Source organism: Triturus cristatus, chromosome 8 (assembly GCF_964204655.1).
Source record: "Triturus cristatus chromosome 8, aTriCri1.1, whole genome shotgun sequence".
Classification (NCBI taxonomy): domain Eukaryota; kingdom Metazoa; phylum Chordata; class Amphibia; order Caudata; family Salamandridae; genus Triturus; species Triturus cristatus.
Window position 1 is genome coordinate 673,426,165 of NC_140591.1, and position 24,861 is coordinate 673,451,025.

The following is a 24,861-nucleotide window of genomic DNA, read 5'->3' on the forward strand; positions in this document are numbered from 1 at the left end:
CCAGCAGCTGTTAAATGATTGCCAGGCATTTTGTCTGAAACGGCGGTTTGAGCTAAACACCTCCAAAACAAAAGGCATGCCTTTTTCATCAAGTTTAAAGTCAAAATGCAAGAAGCGTCTGCATGTGGGTGGCACCCCCCTATAGCTAATGACAGAAATTGACTACCTTGGCATAAAATGCACACAGAATATGAGCTGGCTCCCACAATTGGAAAGAATGCAATTATCTCTAGTCCAGCAAACGATGAATATAGTCAAGATTCACAGGAAAACTATATCTAGAAAATTGGCACCAGCATTAGGGATATATCACATCAAAACCCTTGGTGCAACCCTGTGTGGTGCATATATTGCAGATACCAGAGCATAAACTCAGGCCTAACCGCATCTAGCCCAGATTACCCCAAAGTGCCGAGTAAACATGGCACTGATACAAGTAAATTAAATGCTAAGAAAGCAGCTAATCTGAATTTTGAGCGGAAACATACCTTCCCCAGGCAAAGCTGGAAAGTCTTCTTTGGTAATGTGAGATCACTTCCTAAACATGCGATTGAGAGCTGGGACCTACTTAATTCAGAAACACCTGATGTAGGTTTCTTAACCGAGACATGGCTAAAACCTAATAGTACCCCTGCAATCGCTATCGCTATACCAGAGGGTTACAGGATTCAAAGACTCGACAGGCAGATCAAAACAGGAGGAGGGATAGCCATCATCCATAGTGATAGAGTGAAAATTACAACTCTGGAGCAGCGTAGCAATGAGAAGATCAAAATCCTGATTTTTAGGATGGATCTTTCGCCACAAAATAGCTGGAAAGGGGCACTGGTATATCGTCCACCAGGCCCGATTGCCGAATTTTCTCTCCAACTCACGGAGCGGATAGCACCTTATGTGATCTCTTCCAAACACCCTTTATGTTGCTGGGAGACTTCAATATACATAGGGAATGCCTCGACAAGGCAGATACATTGTCTTTTCTGGCTGACCTAGCTACACTAAACCTTGTAAAAATCAATGATGGTCCAACCCACATAGCAGGACACACTCTAGACATTATCTTCTCTAACTCACCTCTCCTCACGTGTGAAGTCCCGAAGCCACTAAGTTGGTCTGACCACACACTCATTAACTTCCAAGTGCAAGGACCCAGAGAACAAGAGCCGCTCGTCCCAGATAATCAATCTTCGTACAGACAATGGTATAAAATGAATCCAGAAACCTTCTCAGCGGCCATCACACCACCTGGGGACATCGCACTTAACAATATTGAAGAGAGTTTAGCCCACTTCAGCAAAACAGCCTTAGCCGCTATTGAACAGATTGCCCCTCTGAAAACATGATGAAATAAATCCAGGCAAACCCAGGCGGCCTGGTTTACTCCTGAACTTCATAAGGAAAACAGTTAATGTAAAAATCTGGAAAGAAGTTGGCGCCGGACTGATCTCGTAGGTGATAAAGAGAAATACAGGTCAGCCTTCACTCATTACCACAAAAACATAAAGCAGACACGAAAAACCCATATAGCTGAACAATTAAGCCAAGCAGAGAACACCCTCAAAGCCCTGTACTGGATCCTGAAAGCTTTTACTAGCCCCAAAGCCTGCGATCTGGAAGAAAATGTCAGTCTCTCTGTGATAAAATAAGCGATTTCTTTATACAGAAAATGGACACCATCTATAATAAGATCACCACGGCAAGCTGCCCACAGCCGGCAGACACCACAACGGTATCCTCAACAAGTCCAAGGACAAAATCACTGTTGAACTTCCCCCCTCTATCCCAGGAAGGGACAGAAACCTTAATGTGCAAGATAAAATCCGCCTCGCCACTTGACATCATACCTGCAAGAATTTCAGCCTCTCTTGCCAAACTGCTGTCAGATCCGTTCTGCACTCTATTGAATCTATCGCTGAAGTTAGGCCACCTACCTTTGACATGGAAGGTGGCACAGATCATCCAAATCCGAAAAAACTCCAAAGCTTCCATGGAAGATCTCTCAAATCTTTGCCCCATCTCCCTCCTTCCTTTTCTGAGCAAAGTTCTGGAAAAATATGTTAAAAAACATCTATCAGACCATATCGAATCAGCTGGCTACCTTGAACCATCACAATCGGGCTTCCGGCCAATACATAGCACGGAAACAGCCCAGGTGGCCGTCACTGATAACATCAGGCTAGCACTAGATAACGGTCATCCTACTTTCTTGGTGCTATTAGATCTCTCTGCCGCATTCGATATGGTTGACCACCAGACTTTGCTCAGGAGATTGAAGGAAGCCGGGATTGGTGGAGTGGCACTGCAGTGGATAACTAGATTCCTCTAAAAATGGCACCCAGACTATTAATCTGGGGCCATAGCACTCCAACACAAAAGAACTGACCAAGGGAGTGCCTCAAGGCTCATGTCTAAGCCCAACCATGTTTATCATCTACATTGCCCCCTTGGCCTCACTACTGAGGAACTACGGGTTGATCCCGATATCCTATGCAGATGAAACCCAACTTACCTTCTCCTTCAATAAGGCCTCTCAGACAGCCCAAGCTTCCTTCTCTCCCGGCATGCTGGCCATCTCATAGTGGATGAGAAACAACTTTTTACAGCTGAGTGCAGGAAATACTGAAATCATGCTTTTTGGAGAGGTCTCACTATTGTGGACACCAGAATGGTGGCCTATAGAGCTGGAAACAGCTCCAGCACCAAAAACAACAGCAAAGAACTTAGGGGTGCGTCTCGAACAGACCTTAACCATGAAAGAGAATGTAACACACACTGTTGGCTCATGCTTTCATGTGCTGGGCCTACTGAGAAGAGTTTTTCCTTATCTCCCCGTTTCCTTGCAAAAGACCCTCATTCAAACCCAGGTGTTGAGTAAATTAGACTACTGTAACGCCCTATTGATTGCAGCTAACAAGTCTTCTCTGAACCGCCTTCAGGTAGTACAAAACACTGCAGCTCATTTAACCTTGAATGCCCCACAGAGAACAGCTTCACTCCCCGTTCCCCAACAACTCCACTGGTTACCTATGTGTAAACAAGTGAAATTTAAGATCTGCTGTCTGACACACAAGGCAATATGGGGAAATGGAGCAACCTATTAGGCGGAGAGGCTTCATCAATACATCCCCCAACAGGACCTCCGATCTGGCTGGGAATCTCTGCTCAAGATTCCCATGGTCAAGAAAGCAAGGACAGGAGGAAAGGCCTTCTCATATCAGGTGCCCTCCTTATGGATGCTACAACAAACAGGGCCCAATCTGATGGTACAGTCATTCGTTGAGAACTTTGTGAATGGGAATGAGAGGTATTATTTTTCCTTCTATACCACTCTCCATCAATTACATATGTGAGAGTGGTCCCAAACTCACAAGACACCGTAAATAAATAAAAACCACAAGAACCATATCCAAAGTCAACAGTCACTGTGTTCCAAAACAGATTCTTAAAAATACCCTGTGAAATCACAGATGTAGAAAGACCACAACCATATGGTACTCAGTGAAAAAAATGTGCCCAACGTCAATTGGTCTGTTAATATGCAGCATGTTTTTATTTTGAATTGATCCAGTATGGTTGCTGTGGATTTATCAAAATTTTAATCGGGGCTGAAGTGTGTGATGCTTTCACATATGTTCACCTAGTTCACTATTTTTTCTGGCACACTTTTTTTGGTTTCTCATTTTTTGTTTCACAAGGTAGCATCCTATGATGATAAACGTGGCATAACTGGCGATACTTAACCAGCAAAGCCCGCTTTGGTGTTGCTCACGTGAGGTGCTACCTTGTTTTGCAAATTATTTTCACTGAGTACCATATGGTTGTGGTCTTTCTACATCTGTGATTTCACAGGGTATTTTTAAGAATCTGTTTTGGAACACAGTGACTGTTGACTTTGGATATGGTTCTTGTCGTTTTTATTTATTTACGGTGTCTTGTGAGTTTGGGGCCACTCTCACATATGTAATTGATGGAGAGTGGTATAGAAGAAGGAAAAATAATACCTTTTATTACGATTCACAAAGTTCTCAACGAATTACCGTAGCATCAGATTGGGCCCTGTTTGTTGTAGCATTGATTTGAGTGGGGGGGGCGACCCAATCTTCTTTTCTTCCCCCTGGAGCTCCTTGTTGATTTGGCCCTCCTTATGGACCCCACTCCCTATAGCATTAAGGCAGTGCTCAGACCACCTGAAATTTAGGACGGCTCTGAAAACGGCCCTCTTCTAGATCTGCCCATTTTGACAGCTTCCTTTTGTAAGTCCACGAGCGCTGAGATACACCTTAGGGCAGAGGTCTTCAAACTGTGGGGCGCGATCCCCAGGGGGGTCGTGGAGTCCTAGGAAGAGGGTCGCAGATTCCCCAGCTTCACTTGTCCCTGTAAAAAGACAGCCGTCTTGGGACGGCTAATTGAGATCGTTATCAGCTACTTGCCTGAATGAAAGGCAAATGCGCTGGTAATATGCAAGTGTAAAGGATGCTTGGGAGCAGTTCTGGCTCTTTGTGAAGACACAGAAGTGTGTCTTTTTTGTTGAAGTGCAAAGAGTTAACTACTGGGCTGGGAAGTTCTTGCTTTTAATTTTAACTGCATTTACACAGCCCTTAGTGCCCCTAAAGAGGTATTGAAGGGACAGTTATGTAAAAAAACAGAAAACTGCATTACATACGCTCTGGTATTATTAAAACCTACATTTTGAAAGCACAATTTTATTGTAAAACTATTCACACGTTTTGCAGCATTGTATCTTTCCCTGTGTGCAATGCAAGTATAACAAATGTACTTACATATTCACAGTGCTTTCCATCACAGGCTATGACTTCGTAGCACTAAAAATACACATCACTATTCTCCACTGCACCAATCAAGATTTAATTCTGTGGTTCTCTGGTTACACACAGACCGCTGCAGTGCATTAACTAATAGATGTTTCATAATATGCTACAGTTCATTTCCCACTGAGCAATAACTTATTTTATTTATTTTTCATTTACACTGCCGATTATTTTATATGTAGGTACCTGAAGGTGAAAGACCTAAAAAATGTACAGAATATTTTGGGCTTGCATTGCCAGAGCATCACTTTTTTTGATGCTCCGGTGGCACAACCATCTCAACCATACCTATGAGGCAGTGCAAAGTCACCCAGCATGGCTTTGCATTACCTCATAGATATGGAGTAATCAGTAAAACATAGCAGCGCAAGTCCCTGTGTTGCCTTACTTTGCATCAAGGAGGTGTTCCATGGGCTTTGCGAGGGGTTCCCACGCAAAGACCATGGATTTTGATGCTGCCCCATATTTACAAAATCAAGTAAACCAGGGGCAGCTCCAAAGACTGACGCCTCTCCAGTGGAGGCGTAACGAGGAGAAATGTTTTAATTTCTCCTTGTTTTTTCATCTTTCCATGTGTGCTGCATTCTGCAGCTCTCATAGAAAAGGGAAAACGCCCCTCAGGATTGTTTTGGTGAAGGAAGGTGCCTCTTCCCGTACAAAACCAATTCTGCCTACATTGGTGCTAGGCAGCAATTTGGGAAGGGAAAAGGACTGGAATTCACCGTTTTTCATAATTACAAGAAGACTTGCAGCGCTGTCCTATGCCAATTCCTCATAAATAAGGCTCTTTGTTTTCAGCTACACCTTTGGTTACACCCCTACACTCAATGACCTTTGGTTTGCTAAACACTATTTAATACAATTTCCCCACCGTAAAAATATTTGCTGTGGTAATTGGGGGCTGTTAGAAATGGGGTTCTCTAGTTAGCAATGCTTTTCACCTTTGTCCAAGTAGGGACCCTTTTGTCTAGTCAGGGTAAGAGGGATACACTACTGAAATGACCCCTGCTCACTCCCTTGGTAGCTTGGCACGAGCAGTCAGGCTTATTTCAGAGGCAGTGTGTAAAGGATTTGTACATAACCAACAGCAAAACACTGAAAACACTACAAAAGGACACCACACCAGTTTAGAAAAATATCCAATTATTTATATATTCAAAACAAGGCTAAAACAATAAAAATCCAACATACAGTACTTAAAAATATGCACTTTGCGGGGAGCTTGCGTCGGTTGGTTGGTCCAGACTGCGATGTGGGATGGGGCAGTATGTCGCAAGACTTACGAGCAGTGCTCCAAGCCACGGTGCGGTCACAGTTGTCGAAGTCAGTGACGGCGTCGGTGAGACGAGGATGGCGAAATGAAGCTAGGCGGTGCGTAGTACAGTGCCCACAGGTCACGGTGCAAGCAACAACTCGGCGATCGTCATCAGTGAGACCAGGGTTGCGGTGCAAGATGTAGCAGTGCCCTCTGTGGTGCCTTCAGGGCATGGAGCCAGCGGCAGAGTCAGTGACGCAGTCGGTTGCTTTCCCCCCTCTTTTGCATCTGAAACCACAGTTCCAGAGGCGGTACCCAGAGGTCAGTGAAGACTTTGCGACCCTGAGACTTCAAAACAGGACGCAACAAGTAAAGAAAGCGCAGACCAGTCCTTTCACTGCCCAAGGCAAAAGCAGCAACTGCAGGACAAACCAACAAAGCAACAACACAGCAAAGTTGCAGTACTCCTCTTGGCAGTTATTCCAGCTCTTCTTGGCAGGTTCCTGGATTCCAGCGACTTCTACAGTTATAGGATCTGGACCCCAATATTTATACTCAGTTTCTCTTTGTGCTTTTGGGCAGAGAGTGCCTGTGCCCAGCCCAAACCAGTTCCATCCTCTCTGGCCCAGCTTCCTGGCAGGAGGTGAAGACGGCATTGTCCAAGGCAGACCATGCCCAATCTGGTGCAAGATAATCCCACTACTATAAATACAGACCAGGTCCATTCAGCTCAGCCCTGACTCATCCAGGAAAGGAAGGACACACCTTGACCTCCCCAGTAGCTGTCGGATGAGAATGCACATCCCCAGCCCCTGTCACTCCAAAGCCAGACAGTCAATCCACAAACCCAGCAGAGTCACACAGGATGGCTAAGCAAGAAAATGCCTACTTTCTAAAAGTGGTATTTTCAAACACAGAACATAAAAATCATATTTACTAAAAGATGCATTTTTATATTCTGAGTTCAGGCATGCTAAACCCCATTTCTCTATCTTGTCCCAATGGATATGCTCATAAGATGTTATAAGTAAACTCCCATTATCCTATGAGACAGATAGCCTTTCCATAGTGAAAAATGAAACACACTGGAATTCACTACCAGGACATGTCACACACACCAGTACATGCCATACCCTTAATTTACCTGCCCACAGGGGTACCTTGGGCCTACCTTAGGGGTGACTTACATGTAAGAAAAGTGAAGATTAGGGCTTGGCAAGTGGGTGCACTTGCCAGGGCGACATGGCAGTTACAAACCGCACAGACTCTGCAATGGCAGGTCTGATAACCCTTTTCAGGGCTGCATGGGTGAGTGACACAATCAGTACTGCAGGCCCACCAGCAGCATTTGATTTACAGGCCCCAGCACCCTCAGTGCACTTTACTAGGGACTTACTAGTAAGTCAATTATGCCAATCATGGAAACACCAATCCATAATACAATTTACAATAGGAGCACTTGCACTTTAACACTGAACAGCAGTGAGAAAGTGCGCAGAGACACTGAACCAGCAAAAACAGAGTCAAAACTAGGTCAGAAAGGAAAAAAAACCAGGAGAAACATGCCAAAAGATGACAGGTATAACAGGGGCATTTATAGTTATCGATAGATGTAGAGGAGGAGAACCAGTTTCTAGAAAATATTGTCCGAAGGGATCCTTACACCTAAGAAGGTTTGACAAGGGGGTCTCGACATGAAAAAGTTTGAAGACCACTGCCTTAGGGGGTGATTCAAGCGCTATATAAACACACACCTAAAAAAGAAAAAAAAGAGGTGTGGGGCTCTTCAAATTGTAGCAGTCTCTCAGTAACTGAACAAACATTTTTCTCAGCTCCCTACTGAATCTTCCTGTGTCCACCCCATTGATTCCCCTATATCTAGAACTAGGCCAGAAAAAAATTGCACACCAAATTGCTTTATGAATGCTCATGTTTTGGCAACGGCTATGGTCTACTAAATGACTTGCTTCTTACAGGGTGAGTCTCCGTGAATTAATGACACCAATTTGAGTGGTCAAGATTCTTTGGATGTGCAAAGTCAAGACTTTGCTACATAAACTAGGATTAGCTGTATACTGAAGCCATCCAGAAACCCTTAGTCAGATCAACAAATTCAGTCTCAAAGTTGCATACTGGGGCACTGTTGAGACTGATTTGATAATGAACTGCAAGGATTCACTCTCAATTGCTTTAATGAATTTAAAAAAGTCATTGTCTTTTGAGGCCATGATAGGCAAAATTGAACTCCCATCAGCAAGACAATTATACATTCAGTTCAGGTATGTGTGTCTACCTGTATATAATTTAAAAAGAAAATGGGACAAAGTATGTGAGAGGGATGAAGGAAACTGCCCCTGCTACCTGGGGATACCAGAGTAACTTGAACATGGTTGATTATTTTGCCCCTTGTACTACCAATCATGAACTAAATGGATAGCCCCACTGTGCAGAAATTTAGGGGTAAGAAATTACAAGGAAGCATATAGAATATTGCTGTCAAATACAAGGCGTATGATTGTATTTTGGACAGCTATATTTTTAATGGCTATGTGGATTAGGCGTATCAGGTATTCCCCTGTTAGCTTCTAGGTTGTTCTTTACTGTATGGCTTGTGCCACATTTGCATTGCGTGCCTTGTATTATATTAGGTGAATGTTGCTTTTTCACCTTTTAAGTCTTTTTATATGTTTATCATTGTTTTTTGTGTATTCTATGATGAAGCTTTTAACTATAAATAAGGATGTATTTGAATTTGTTACACCCGGCTGCTATTTCAACGAAATACAATGATGCATTTTGATCACTTTATTATGCTGCTGTTGCAATTGGACTTTGAATCGTTATTTAGAATGTTGTGTTTTATTTGTATTTTGTGTTTGTTAGTGTCTTGTTCTATGGTGTCCTTTTATGATGTATAGTGATCAAAATAAAGCTCTTTGTATTGTATTGGTAATTTTGGAATCAGAGCTAAAATTGATCCTGATGATGACCAGGCGAAGATTTGTTGTCTAAAGCAGAGTAAGTATGCCACTATCAAAATATTTAAAATAACTGTATCGACTACAACAATATTTTCATTAATACAATAGAAATACTATATTTATGGTATATTGCATATCTAATTTAAAACACCTTAATTTTTAATATTCAGAGTAAATTATTTAACCTATAAACACAAAATACATTATGTATACACATTTTTATGATTACAGCAAATACAAATTACACTTAAAAATACATTCTTCATTCCAACTACATTTACTTAAAAATTTTAAATCAACAAAAAAAAACATAAAAAAATGTTTATAATTAAAACATTACATGGAATGAAATAAACATTCATAAATGTACTTTCTAAAATATATACATATTTTAATATCTCTCTCTCTTTATCTCTATCTCTCGCCCTCTCTCTCGCTATATATATATATAGACAAATATAGCTATATATAGATATATATTCAATGAAAAAAAGCAAAGGTTAAAGCTTAGTTATATTAGGGAAACTTCATTTATTCTTTTTACAGAAACCCAACTTGAAGTACAAAAACATTAGGAAAGGTAAAGCTATAGTTATAACTTACTTCTATAATTTATCTTTCTATAAAAACAGAACTCAAAGAACACAAACATTAAACATTCTGAAGTTGTAGTTATAACTTAAATTTGCGATTTATACTACACCTTCTAATTACAACTCACCCAAAGAGTTGGTATGAATGATCTAATTACATATGGTTTAAGGGATGTAATAAGAAAATGTATAAACAGTTCATCATAAAGGGTTTAGGGGTGGGTAGTGATAAAAGGTGGCAAGGATAATTTTAGACTTTGGGGGTGGGCAGTAGTAGATACTGGGGTGGGAAGAGGTAAAAGGTGGTAAGGGTAATTTTAGGGCTAATAGGTGGTATGGTTCATATAAGAATTTAGGGGTAGGTATTAGTAAAGGATGATAGGGGAATTCTATGATTTAGAAATGGGTAGTGTTAAAGGATGGTAAAGATATTTTTAGGGTTATGAGTGTGGCAGTGGGAAAGGCCGGTTAGTAGTAAATTTAAAAAACAGGAGTTTCACTTGTCTCACTATAGTTACCATACATTGTAAAGATATGCGTGGTAAAGGTGTCTTTATAGTAAAGGGATGTGTGGTAAAGGCTGCGTGGAAAAGGCTTGTAAGGGAAAGGTATGCGTTGCATTGTCATGCATCCAAAAAGCAAGGTCCAGCGCATTACAGAGTTGAAAAACCTGCAGAACTAATTCAAAAACTTGGAAGGGGGGGGATGATCATACAAAATGAGTCCCTTTCCTACATTATCTGATAAGATTGTGTCAAAAGTTTGAAAATCGTGTTTGTTGATGGACCTTGGGAGGATCATCAACTACAGTGGGCATGTCAGGCTTCAAATGTTTATGAAGCATGATATATATGATTTAAGTTCCTTTCTGCCCCAGGGGATGGAGTTCCTGGGCATTTTAAATCTCATGGAGGGGAGGCATGCAGCCTCCTCTCTTTTTGTGTGAAATTTGGATCCCAAGTGCCACACAGAAGCTAAGGGAGGGGGGTCATGCACACCCTGCTCTAAAAAATATATTTTAGGTCTCCGCCCCAGGCCCTTGCCCCCCTCCTAGAGATTGTTTTAACAGTAGCTTTTTTGCCACATATTTGCAGTTTTTTTTTAGATTTTGAGGCAACATTTTAATAAAAAAACATTTTTGGGTACTGGCAGCCGGGTACCTTACTCTAGAATGACCCATGTTTTCATGTATGAGGGGAAAGAATCTCAAGGAACACCTTGTCTGGGCTTTCCTGTCATCAGATACATCACCCAAAACACTGGCAGAACATTGGAGCCTACCCCAGCCATTCGGCATTTCAAATGCAGCAGTTGTAGTGTATGCCTTTTTTCTATACAATCTAAAATGTTTGTACATAATATTGTGGTACCCCTTAAAAGCTTTTCCAGCTGCAATACCGCTAATGTGGTGTATGCAATAACATGTCCATGTGGTAAACTTTACAGCAAACCACACAATAAATAGATGTACAAATGTGTCCACACAACTGATGTATCCGCTGTAGTGACCAATCTGCTCCTTTAGTAGATCACGATTTAACCAAGGGACACATAGAAAATAATATCTCATGGCAGGTGATCAGCATCCTCAGATTACTTTCACCATTTATCTATGTTTCATGATTATCTTCTTCAGTTTTAGCCCCTCTTACAAGATGGTACCCTCTACACACAGGATCTCCTTTTGTGCACTATGGGCTCCCTTTCACCTATTTTCCTGGCCCAAGTGTCCACATTCAGAGCGGTCCTTCCTTCATTTCTTTTACTCAGGAGAATGAGCCATCTTTTGGAGCACACCTAGCTGACTTCAATCAGCTCTCTTTTCAAGCATTATTGTCTGCTGTCCCGGAATATCTCATGGTACCCCTCTGGAGGACTGTTTACATTCTAGAAATGACCCAATCTGTCCCACTCACATTGCCAGGCATGCACCCTAATGACAGGGCATTTATTCCTACATAATGTCTTTACCAACCAATTTTTTTTGTCTGACATTACTTTCTGACTCCTCACTTTAGATACCCTTGGAGCCCATTTGAACTACTCTGTCAATTTTTGACGATTTTGGGAGTCCAAGCAATTACTGAACAAGAAATTTTGAGACCCTTCAGATTTTCTGTAGCAGCATCCAACGTGCACTCCCTTCTCATTTTTCTCCCCTTTTTTGCTGATGTCTTGTGTATTTTAAATCTATTGGTGCTGCTGAATCGAGCCCATTGGTGCCTTCAATAATGTTTGATTAGTGCCCATTAAGTGTCCACTCATTGTATACATTGGACAACCATACTATGGGCTTCTCTACTCTAACAATATATTTCTGTGCTCTCTTTCAGTCCTCTATTTTTCTCTGGCTCATCTATTCCTAGAGTCATGATAATAATCCGTATATCTGTCTAAAGGATCAAAAAGTATTTGACTAGTTCTACTGACCCAAATTGATTGAACATATGAATAGAATTGGTGTGTTGTACTTACTTTCTACACACTCATGGTCACATATTGTCACATGTGTGTATCACTTCCATAAGACCACCAAGCACATTTCTCACCACATACCCACTGCACCATCACAATGTTTTTATTTTTATATGCCATTGAAAAAATTGATCATGTGATGTGTTTGTACATTGCTTGTGATCTATGATCTTGGGACCACTGTTTTTTACGCATTAGTCTTATTAACGGCTTTTGACATGAAACAGTTTCTTTTAGCCCTTATGAGCTCCCCATGTGGGATACTCCACTTTATGCTTTAAGGAGTTGTTCTTGTGAAAAAAGAGAGATATAGTTTATTTTTCTGAATGGTTATTTTTTTTTCACCATACAAAATGTGGAATAGATCATCTATGTGCTAGAGCCTCCTAATAATGTGATTTGTGTATTCCTCAATTTTTTTTACTAGTGCACCCGCTCCTCCCATCAGACCATTAGAAAATTTGCATAGCTGTGGGCAAAGCAGATGTCAATTACCGTTCCTGATGTCCATCTGAAAAATTGATGCTCAAACATGAAAATATTAGTAGTCAAACAGAATTCTAATATAGCTAATGTCATGTTGGTATGATGATATCCCTCCAAAAATATTTACATGCTGCCAATCCATCCCTGTGGTGAATACAAGTATATAGTAAGCAGACACTCAACATAATTATTAGATAACTTGATTGCCAGTGTATTCCTTCATCTATGCAAAGATAGTACAGATTTTCTATGAAAAATGACTTCTACCATGCTTTCTTCCCATAAATTAGTCATTTGAGATGTCATGAGTGTTGTTATGATTTCTACAATTTAAGATACTACAACTAATTCAGTATGATAGGATATAAGCAGTGTATGCGGAAGGCGCAATTCATAGTTCGTTTAGTCTTAGTTACGATTTGACAATATTCCACATAATCTAATTACTGATCATAGCGAAAAACCCTTCCACTTTTATGATAAAACAGCCACAAGAGTATAATAGTTCACATTACAGAAAAGCCTTTTTTAAGACTTAAATAATGGATGTCACATTTAAAACGTCCCCTCCTCCGCTCAAAAAAACAATTTACACAATACGTGATGAATACCACAATACAAACAAACCCTCAGTTACTCTTTTCTTCCTATTAAGCAAATGCTACATGCTACATGCTATGAGCTACTAGTTCAAAGCAAACCCAAATCTAAAGAGTACTACCAACAGAAAATGCTAATTGATTTTGAACAAGCAATTCGCACATGACTGCAAAAGAACAGTTACTATAATCTCAACGAGCGTATTTGAACACACCTCCAAAATCCACACTCTGGGCCTGATTTAGACTTTGACAGATGCTTACTCTATCCTATATGTTGTTTCAGAAGTGTATTATATACAATGGCACTTGTAATTCAGCTGCCGGAATAGCTGTCATGTTTCTGACAGAGTAACACGCTCGCAAACTCTAAATCAGGCAAAAAGTGTATAATATTCAACAGATGCACATTTTTCCTACAAAATAAAAGATGATTAGCCCTAGAATATTTACATGTAACAGAAGTAGCTAGCCACTACAACGTCCTCATAGAGTCCTCTTACTACCAAACAAACAAAGACTAAGGGTCTGATTCTGAGTTTGATGGTCCAATGGACTGACAAACTCGCAGTGGCAGTGTGACTACCTCCGCTCTGGTGGTCCAACCACCATATTTTGAGTTTGGCCTTCAGAGCTTCATAGGAGCACTGCTACCACTGGGGATCCACCATCACTGAGTGTCTAGTTGTATTTTGAGACTGCAATATGCTGGCAGTGCTGCTGCAGCACCTCCAGGCATATTACACGTTTCTTTGGCCCTACAGTTTCATCGCAGTGAGTCTGCCATGAAAAGTCTGATGGTGAAGAAACTAAGGGGGCCCTACAGGGCCCTTCGTAGCCTCTGGGCCTGGGGATGCATGTAGGGGGGCGCATGGTGTGCCCTCCCTGTTTATATGCACCCCCTGTTCCAGCATGGCATGGACCTCACAGCATATGCCATGATGGAATGCGCTGTGGCGTCCCACAGTGTTGCTTTTCAAAGGCTCACATGCAAGCCTTCGAAAGGCACCAGCATGGGACCACCGCAGCAGGACCTCCTCACCTGTATTCCAATCAGAATACTGCAGGCAGCCAGACTACTGGGTTTGGTGGTCTTGGAGCAGGCAGCTTGTATGGCGGCCCGCCCTAAGACTGCCAAACTCGTAAAACCTCTAAAAAAACACAATATGCCCTTCCACAAAAAGACAAATACTCATAAACAAGACAACCTAACAGAGAGCCAGTGAACCATAATAAAACATTGCATTGAACTAACTTTAATAATTTTAAAAATATACTCCCTCTCCCAAATACCCAAAATGTACCTCAAAAGAACTTAACTGATCCATAGCGCAGCAGTAGAGAAATGCAACCAAGAACAAGGAATTACCAATTTTTCGTACTGAATAATATATATTAAGTATACATGTGTTTATAGAAATATTTATAAAATGCTATTTAAAAAAACGTTGTTAAAGAAATATTGTTTCAAAATATATAAAAAAAACTTAAAATATATTGAAATATAAACTATATATATAAATTATTTTGTGAAAGAATAAGACTAAAACGTGAGAAAAATGTAAAAATACACAAATAAAATTATGTTAAAAATTACTAATAAAAATGAGTGAAGAAACCCACTGTGTATTTATTATTTATAAAAACATTTAAACACTACATTAAATCCAGACGAATACATATTAATTCCACATTACTTATTATTACCTTTCCAATCTAGGTGTTGGATATTTATAGGGTTATATTTACTATTTGCACTCCAATCTATGCTACATTGGGGAAGGTGTTGGACAAGGGAAACATCCATTCCAACGCAGTCATTACATCGCACTGCCTGTACATCGCTTGCCATTAGAATGCATGCCATTATAATGCATCTCACTACAACGCATGCATTACAATGCATACCATTACACCGCATGCCATTACAATGCATTATAAGGTAAGTAATAGATGTTTTTAAGTTTTAGGGGGTATGGGTTTTTGGGATAGTATGGAATAGTAATTTTGAACGTACGCTATCCAATACTTTCCCTACTATTGCACTCACTGGAGTGGGAATAATCCAATCCAATCCAAAAATTCTTTATTTCGGTCATATAGACCATAAAAGACACAATAAAAACATTACAGACAATAAAACATTATTAAAATACATTTAAATATAAACGACTCTCCCAGCGAGGAATGAGTTAAAATTACATTTAGAAGATTCTTTAAAAAATTCAAGGAGCTTCAGACAATTTTTTTCCTTCTAATCAACCAAATGGCCATAAGAAATTTGGAAACAGCAAACACAATGTGGCCCAGGGTACTAGTTTTCAAAATCCTGTATGCTTGTGCATACTCTCTGAATCCCAGGTTCTTACAGATTGGCGCTATCCAATATTTTCTGGGCCTTTGGTATGCAGGGCACACAAACAAAATATGGGGGTCATCTTCCACATGGTTGTTACAGCAGGGACATATTTTGTCGCCCCCATTTGACCACTTCGAAGTGTATGAATTAGTAGGTAGTGTGCTATACCTCCACTGAACATACAATTTCCTTGCCAGGATGGGAAAGATAAAATCCATAAAAGGTTCGAAAACGTAAGAATTTTTGGATTCTAAAAATTGCAAGGTTAAGGTGCCACTATTTTGAGCAGCCGTCAAATGTGCAAGGGACCTGGCTTTATAGATTTGTGCCAGAACCTTGCGCGAGATTGCACGGCAGCCTCGTGCAGGGTCCTCCCACAGGACACGGAGATTAATGGCAGACAGTTCGTTTTCCACAAAGGTAAGCCAGGGAATTTTACCGCTAGAGTTTAAGCTCATGACATGGGTAAGATCCTCCCTATAATGATGGAGTTCGTCCGTAGACCAGAGCCTGTGCCAGAACTTCACTGGCTTTGACACAAGCTCCTCTGCGATAGGGGGGAGACCCATGTCCATTCTCAAAGGCTGGAGTGGCGTGGCACTTGGAAGGGCAAGAAGGCGCCTTAGGAAGCTATGTTCCACTATTGATAGGCCCTTCACCGTTTTATGTCCCCATAGCTCACTGCCATACATGGCCGCTGCCTTGGCCTGGGTCTTATAGGTTTCAAGGGCCGGGCTAATGGGCTTGAAGGAAGAAGTGTTAGCCACTTTCAGGATTGCACCCGAGAGTTGGGATAGTTTAGCCTTGGATCGTACTATCTGTCGGTCCCATGCCAAGTTTTCCTGCAATGTAACCCCCAGATATATGAAGGTGGACACCCTCTCAAGGCTAGCGGTCCCCAGGGTAGGATTAGGCCTAGTTTTAGTTGGTGGGTTAAAGATCATAAACTTGGTCTTTTCTGTATTCACCTCCAACCCATGCTGATGGCAGAAGAGACCAAAACCATCCAGGATCCTCTGGATCCCCATTGGCGATTTTGAAAGGAGGAGGGTATCATCGGCGAACATGATTGCCGGTACCCTCCTACCTGCCAAACAGGGGGCGTCGTTGTCCTTGACGTTTTCCAGATGTGAGATGACATTATTAATGAATAAACAAAACAGGGTCGGTGCCAAGACACAACCCTGCCTCACACCTCGGCACACAGGAAACCTGGATGAGAGTCTACCATCCTTCCCACACCTAACTTGCGCATAGTTGTTCTCATGCAGCCTGACCAAGATGTTAAGTAGCTGGGGGGGAATACCTAACTTTTCCAACACCTCCCAGAGTTTCCTGCGCGGGACTAGGTCAAAGGCTGACCTCAGATCCACGAAGACCATGTACAATCTCCCGCCCTCGATCCTCACCGTCTTCCAGTAGAGGAGAACTAGGCAGAAGATCTGGTCCATGGTCGATGTGTTTCTCCTGAAGCCAGCCTGCAAGGGACTCAAGATGTCATTTTCCTCGACCCAGTCTAGTAGGTGGTTCAGAATGAGGCGCGCAAAAAGCTTTTGGGGCACATCTATCAGGCTGATAGGCCTGTAATTTGCAGGACTCAAGGGGGACCCTTTCTTATAAATCGGAACTATTTCAGCCCCTAACCAGGAGAAAGGGATCGCCATACCTCCCAAAATGGCATTGAAAAGGACTAGAAAGTACGGGGCCCAAATGTCAGGGTGATATCTGAACAAATCACCGGGTAGCTTGTCCAGCCCTGGTGCCTTCCCCAGCGCTAAGCCCTCCAGTGCCAGCTTCACCTCCCCCAAAGAAAATTCCAAGGCCACATCTGGCAGGCAGGGGGACTCTACCATCATCCCTTCCGGCCAGAGAGTGGATTCTTGGTATAGAGACCCAAAATGAGCCTCCCAAACAGAGGGGGCAATATTGGGTTCTACTGCAGACAACAAATCCCCTGTTCCATTGTTTACAAGAGCCCAAAATTTTCTAAAATCTTTAGATTTGAGGGCTCCAGACAGGTCATGCCAGTGATTCCAATCCCACTCTGCCCTTGCGTTGGCCAGTGCTACCTTGTACTCCCTTCTAAGGGCAGCGATCTTCGCCTTATCACTACCATCTTTAATTGCAGAAAGAAGCTCAGACTTAGTTTTCCTACAAATGGAGGTGTACCAAGTCGGAGCACGAGTCTTTTTCCTTCTAATAGGCAGGGCCGGGTTGAAGACATCTGCGAGGTCCCTTACTAGGGCCTGGTGAATGCCAGATAGTCTCTCATTATAATCTGCGGGTCTAGGTTGGTTGATGAGGGCGTCCACCTCCTGGAACCTAGGGAGTGCTATACCATAGAGGTTTGTTAAAGCTTCTTCTTTCTCAACTAGCTTCCCCCATTTCACTCGACGCCTGCTTGTGGTGAGTAATATGTCTCCCTGATCGGTTACAAGATCGGTAGTTGGCGTCCCTAAGGCAGGGGCTGGGTGCTGGATCTCCAAGGAAAGGGCATTATGGTCACTGTCTATCCTCGGGATCACTCTAAAATCTAGAACTTTAGGCCACAGGGAAATATCTATAAAAATGTAGTCCAGCCTTGACTCATGGCCCTTTTTGTTGAAGGTGCACACCGAAGGAGTGTCAGAAGGGGTGCGCCCATTACACGCCCTTAGTGCAAAATTCAGGGTGAGAGAAGTAAGTTGTACTGCCAACGGGGACCAAACTTTGGGGTGAGGTGATGAAGAAGGAGGGACTCCCCAATGGTCATCCTCGGCAGTAAAAGCACCCTCCATTAGACCCTCCAGGGGTTCAAAGTGGCAATTGAAATCTCTTCCCATCACTATTTTCAGGTTGCCTGTCAGTTGCCCTAGAAAAGATGAGAGATCAGCCAGAGTGGGAGATTCTTTGCCCACAGCGACAGGTCGAGAGTAGACATTAACAATAGCCCACGTACTTTTGTCAGGCCAACTGAGGAGCACACACTGAATGTCCGGTGAAAGTGTATCCATACCAACCACCTGACACCCAATGTGGCTCGCCACCCAGATTGCCAAACCTCCCGAGGGTCTCCCTCTCCCATTCGATCTTGCCGGGATTTCAGAAATGTCATATCCCCTCCTAACCTGAGGCGCCCTGGCCCATGTCTCTTGAAAGAGGAGTATGTCACCTTTGCTAACCAAAGTTTCCCACTCTGGGGTATTCACCTTACTAGAGATGCCAGCTACATTCCAGGACAGGATGGTCAAACCTGGGCCTTGGAATTGGGGACCGGCTTCACTAAGTGCAGACGGGATGTCAAATGCAGAATTACCCAAGTCACCCAAGCCAATGGTAATGGGCGGCCGAATGGGTAATTCAACAAGCTCCACCAATTGCGTTGCAGCAGCAGATAATGTATTTGGTGGATCCTCATCTAACACTTGAGTGCTTCCCAATGTGGTCCCTCCGTCTTTTGCAGGGGCCAGGGACCTTTTTTTATTTACGGGAACGGATGTACCTTCCCCCCTGAATGAAGACCCATAGGCAGAAATTATCGGGTGTTGCGGAATGACCCCCCTTATTGGTCAATCTACTAGGTCCAAACAGGAGAATCTATTCTGAAGGACAAGATTACCATGGACAGGCAATGAATTATACTTGGGTCTGTACCGTGAACCGTCTACGGCAAAGCCCACTCTAGTCCAACTCTGTTCCCTCCCCACTCCTAAATTGGAAACATTTGGATAGAAATGCGAGAGAGACACTACGTCTATGTTGGATTTATCCGGCCTTACCAGCCAGTTGCAAATGTAAGGAGCAACTAGTGGGCTTTTAAAGCTAATTATGATACAGTCCCCTGCCCTATTTTTGGGGGTAGTTCCAATCCATGGGATCCTTCTGACCATCAGCACATCACCTTTGATATTAGAAGGGAGGGGCCTGTTAATATTCAGCCAACTAATTACTTTATTACGAAGTGAGTCCTGTGGCTCTCTGATGTCACCAGTGAGCTCAGGAACTCCCACCATAATCGCTGTGTAAGGCACAGCCTCGGGGGGCAAATTAACCGCCCTACGTCTACTATTAGGACTCATGGGGCGATCATTATAATCATTATTGGCTCGCCCCCTACTCGTTGGGAGGGATGGTGTTGGTTGTTTAGATCTTCTAGGTGCCGGAACAGGGGGCCTAGACAGTTGTAAAGGGAGCAATGGGGGAGCATGGCTACCTGTAACACTATCTTGTGCCCCAGCCGGGACCTGTATGCTTGTTCCAGCAGTAGACGGTCCAAACCCTGCAGAATCCAGGGGAGCCGTCTGTGCACCTGGACCCAACCCCCTACTAGGACTAATCCTATTATGTGCATCTTCTAAAGCCTTAAGTCTATCAACTATGGAATCCAATTTTGCAGACAGAGGCTCCAACATGCTCCTAAGGATATCCCTAAAAGAGCCAATCAGAGCCTCTGCTGCATTTGGAGGATTTCCTCCGAATACAAACGGGCCAGAACACCCAGGTACCACTTTGGCTAATGGCGGATCTGAATGATCACAGCCAATTCCTGGGGAGATAACCACGGGAGAAGCCAGAATGGCAGAGCTAGCATCTAATATTGGGTTGATTTTATCTACTTTGGCCCTTTTTGCCCCTCTTAGTTTCCTTAACCTTTTCCTTTTCGAAGGGTGGTAGACTCTCCTGCCTACGGGATCAGTTGGCGCTGCAACCTGCCCTTCATCCTGCACTTTAGACATTTCCGCACAATTAATATACGGAGTGGACTCCAGCACCCCCGAGGGACACAGAGACTCACTATCCCTCAATAGATTGGAAGGGGTCCTAAGTTGTTGGAGGACTGTCTCGATTGTCTGGTCAATACTATCCATGAGAGATAGATGAGTGGCATCAAATGGTGTTGGAGTACTAATATCAATGGATGAAGAGTCCGAGGGGACCATTGAGACTGACACATTTTCCACACTTGCCTCAGGGAGAGTGACTGGTGGTGTGCGGCCTTTACTAGCCGCAGCACTAATCTTAGGAAAAAATTTGTCCAATGTGCTAGAGCACTGTTGGGCAGCCTTACTCCTGGATACTCTAGTGGCCATGGCGGGCGGGACAGTCAAAACCACAGGCTAATGAAGTATAAAAATGAGCCTTGGGATGATGTCAACGTTAGAGAGGGGGCCCGGTCCGGTCTCTGCCGGCCTAAAACGGCCCGCTCTTTGCCCGGTCTTCGCCCGCGCTGCGATCCGCGCTGCGAATTCGCGTGGACTGAACTAAGTAGTGAAGGGGACGGGGCTGCCGGAAGAGGAACAGGTGAGCTGGATGAACGGAGCGCAATGCTCCCAGGTCCTCGCAGTCCTGGTGAGTTAGGCAGTTCAAGGGCCCCACAAGCAGCGTAGCGTCCTGGGCACAGAGCAAAAGGAAGACCCAACCTTCAGCGCGCCAGCCGAGCCTTTAAGTAGTGGTGGTGATGAAGCCTGCGAGCGGCCCCCGCGCAGCGGGGGCCGCGAGGCGTGGCGTCGGACTGATCAGCGGGAAGAGGAACAGGTGAGCTGGATGAACGGAGCGCAATGCTCCCAGGTCCTCGCAGTCCCGGTGAGTTAGGCAGTTCAAGGGCTCCACAAGCAGCGTAGCGTCCTGGGCACAGAGCAAAAGGAAGACCCAACCTTCAGCGCGCCAGCCGAGCCTTTAAGTAGTGGTGGTGATGAAGCCTGCGAGCGGCTCCCGCGCAGCGGGGGCCGCGAGGCGTGGCGTCGGACTGATCAGCGGGAAGAGGAACAGGTGAGCTGGATGAACGGAGCGCAATGCTCCCAGGTCCTCGCAGTCCCGGTGAGTTAGGCAGTTCAAGGGCCCCACAAGCAGCGTAGCGTCCTGGGCACAGAGCAAAAGGAAGACCCAACCTTCAGCGCGCCAGCCGAGCCTTTAAGTAGTGGTGGTGATGAAGCCTGCGAGCGGCTCCCGCGCAGCGGGGGCCGCGAGGCGTGGCGTCGGACTGATCAGCGGGAAGAGGAACAGGTGAGCTGGATGAACGGAGCGCAATGCTCCCAGGTCCTCGCAGTCCCGGTGAGTTAGGCAATTCAAGGGCCCCACAAGCAGCGTAGCGTCCTGGGCACAGAGCAAAAGGAAGACCATATTATCTACTCCTGAATTTTTCCCTTCTGTTTCGAGTACAAACCATTTCTCATCTATCAGTGTTTCAGATTATGTTAAGAGTTGGGATGTCCTCCGGACTATGTTCATAGCACATGTAATAATAATAATACATGATTAAACATGCTGGATTTTGAAAGCGCAAGTGGGAATAATAGTTTTTACCCCTACGCTATCCAACACTTTCCCTACTGTTGCACTCACTGGAGTGGGAATAGTATTTTTTACCCCTACGCTATCCAACACTTTCCCTACTGTTGCACTCACTGGAGTGGGAATAATAATTTTTACCCCTACACTATCCAACACTTTCCCTACAGTTGCACTGACTGGAGTGAGAATAGTAATTTTTACCCCTACACTATCTAACACTTTCCCTACTGTTGCACTCACTGGAGTGGGAATAGTAATTTTTACCCCTACATTATCCAACACTTACCCTACTGTTGCACTAAAGGTATTATGCGTTGTAATGGAATGTATTGTAATGGTAGTTTTACAAAATGCATTGTAATGGCATGCGTTTTAAAAACATGCGATGGAATGGTAGTTGCGATGTAAATACCGTGTTGTAAAAGCATGCATTGTAATTGTTTGCATTGTAACGTCATATATTCTTTGGACATTAAAGGGTTACATTTCCGATTTCTACTTCAATCTAATCTTTAAAGAGGTAATATTTACAATTTCACCTCAAATTTAAACTACACTGGGGAAGATGTTGGGCATTAAAGGGATTAGATTTCTCCAATGTATGCTAAATTGAGGAAAGTGTTGGGCATTATTGGGGTGAGATTTACTATGTAAAGTAAAATTGTGAAAACATTAGGCCTGGGCGGTAAATTCTGTTCCGCTCGCGGAATTTGCGGAATATCGGTAATTTCGCGTTCCGCGGAGAACGCGAAATTGCCCAAAACTCTGCTTTCCGCAAAATTTTTTCTTGTTCGCATTCTCAAAATGCGTGTTCGCGATATATTTCTCCCCGAGCATGCAAACAGCAACTGTGAACAGGAAAAAAGCATCGCGAACATGCAATTCCGCGTGTTCGCGGAATTTCTGCTTGTTCGCGGAGATTTTTTACCGTTTCGCGGAGATTTGCGTAACGCGATTACGCAAATTCCGCCCACCCCTAGAAAACATCACACTTTCATGGACATCTAAAATATATACTCAATTTGATTCAACCAAAATACAAATATAAATTGTTTAAAAAAATAAAGTAAAACTACACATTTCTTTATAATGAAGTATTAAATAAAATCAATTAAAAAATTATAAATTGTGAAACATAAATGAAAATTACATTGGGTACCATAAATATAAAAATGATATGGATAGATAGATATACATATAGATATATATTTCTATACATTCATATATGTTAGAGTCCAACAGTTTTGCCTGACGTCATACGCCTGCCCTTCAGAGTTGGTGCCTGCCATGGTGACAAAGGTCCACAAAACAGGTCAAACAATCCTCATCAAATTACTATTGGTGTGCTGCATCCTTTTTCATTTGATGAGGATTGTTTGACGATATATTCATATATATTATCTACTGGCGGTCGCCATTAGATAGTTATAGTTAGGAACTATTTTCCATAGGAAATCCGCAACATTCTATTGGGAATATCCTTGGCGCAGGTTGACGAATCCTCGCGAAATTCTCCAAACTTTTGGCCAGCTCCACTCCGCTCATACCCTGAAAGTTTCGTGGTGATTCGTCAAGCGGGGGCCGAGAAAAAAGGGGGGTCCCAAAACACGTTTTCCCCATGCAATTTCCCGTAGGATCTGTTGTCGTAGCTACAGCCCGAACCGCTGAACGGAATGACACCAAATTTGGCAAAGAGGTAGTCCTCAGTTCGGACTCGTGCCTTTTGCATATTTGGTGTGAATCTGTTCAGTAGTTCCTGAGAAAATTAGGGTAAAAAAGTTTGTGATATCTATGGCCGCGGAGGATCCGGGGACCCTACCCGCACCGCACGCGAACCCTCCCCGAACCGAGCACACACCCTCCCGATCACGCGCTGAATGCTAATTGGCTGTCGAGCGTCTCTCTACATTCGAAACCAGGAACTGTTGGCGGCTATTTTCTGCCTCGGTAGAAGCGAGGCTGAAGAAGCAAGGGGAATAAGTGCTTAAAACATATGACGGGGGCAGAGTGGAAATACTCTGACCCTCTAGAGGTGCTTAGGGGGTTCCAGAAGGACCCCCTCGGGCCCCCCTTTTTTTTTTTTTAAAGTGGCGAAATGCACGCAAGGTGCGCGCATCCTATCGTGTTGGATGCATGGATCCTCTCGCGGTGGGTTCGCGGATCCAACGGAAAAAAAATGAAATTGTTGGGAGATAAAGATTAAGCTTAAGTGTTTTGTTCTTGAGTGGCTCTAAAAAGAGCCGTTGTGTTCATTGAGAGTTTTTGGTACTTATAAGTAAGTACCTATACAGAGTCTAAAGTTGTTGAGGAAGACTCTGTTTCCTTCATCAGTAAAATGTACTCCATCTCTCCTATACATCTCTTGCATATGAAAGCGCAGATTGTTATTGTAAATGGACCTCATTCTGTAGTCTCGGAGAAAAGCAGAAACAGATTTATTCACATGTTTCCTAGCTTTCTAAATCTGTGGACTAAAATTATCGGACCAGTTCCATTTCTGCCTTTGGCATATGTTAGAAAACAGAAAGGCAGTTTTAGGGAAAAGTGAAATCAGTTGTGCAAAGGTGTCCTTCATAAGCATTTCCAGACCTACCCCAGTCAAAGTGCCTATGTCATTGCCACCACAGTGCACTATTATGAGGTCAGGGTGTTGGATTTGCATGAAGGATTTCACCAATGGCATCAATTGGTGCCACTTTAACCCTCTCTGTCCAATCCATTTAATGTCTACATTTGGCAAACCTAGGTCTTTGTGAATGCCTTTGTTTTCTGCATACCTTTGGCTCCAGAAAATGTAGCTGTGTCCCACAATCCACACTGTAAGCATCTTGTAAGGAGGTCTGGATGCACTCAGATGGTCTCTGTAAATGAAATGGCAGTTTGGAAAGTAAGATGTTTCTTAAATGGTGGCTAAGATGCAATTTTGAAAAAAGACAAGAAATCATTGGTTGTTTGACAACCTTCTACACTGAATGGTAGGGTGCATATTTCAGTTTTTTAAACGCGTGATTCTT